We start from the raw sequence: 793 nt of genomic DNA, 5'->3' as shown, positions 1-793 counted from the left end.
CTGCCTCTGTAGTCTTTACTGACCTTCCAAGACAGAAATGAGCACAACTTTGCAGAAGACTTTGTCTGTGCCACACAGCTCTGTTTAGGCACCTACCACAGTATAATCACAATGATTCAACAATCTGAGTGTTTCTAGAGAACATGGACCATGTCTACATAACCTCTGTGCCTTCATGGCCTCACATAGCTCCTAACACACAGGAAGGCCTGTTTATCTTCAAATACCTTTAACAAATATTATTTTTTGTTTAAAAGCAGGAGGTTCCTATGCCAGTTTATATTGTTAATAATCTCTTGGATCCAAGATTTGGTATCTAAAATATGTGATATTCTTCCATTAATTTAATGAGAATTTATTGACTATTTACTTTAACTTAGACATGGTAGGATAGTGACTGATCAACAAAATCAGAAATGTGCTTTACTGGTCTCATGGAATTGAGAATTTATTGAAGATCTTCAGACACAGTGGGACATGACTGTAATCCCAGTACTCAGAAGTTTGAGGCAGGAGGATCAAAAATTTGAGGATATTCTGGGCTATTATCTAGTGAGACCCCATCTCAAAAAAATTATTCAAAAAAATTATAAGTTATTAAATAAAAGAGACTATATTTCAGGTTTGGCCCACGGTACCAATGAGACTGTTCACAACACTAGCCTTTCTGACGTGTGGGTTGTTGCCCATTGGCTTACTTTTCATTCCTTTTTGTTGATTCGTCTTTTGTTCTTCAGCCTAGAAAACTATCTTAGTCAATAACTATAATAACCCAAGAAATAAACACGCAAAA

The sequence above is a fragment of the Peromyscus maniculatus genome, chromosome 1 (genome assembly GCF_049852395.1).
Source record: "Peromyscus maniculatus bairdii isolate BWxNUB_F1_BW_parent chromosome 1, HU_Pman_BW_mat_3.1, whole genome shotgun sequence".
Lineage (NCBI taxonomy): Eukaryota > Metazoa > Chordata > Mammalia > Rodentia > Cricetidae > Peromyscus > Peromyscus maniculatus.
The sequence above is the reverse complement of the archived record's forward strand: the minus strand, read 5'-3'. Positions refer to the sequence as shown.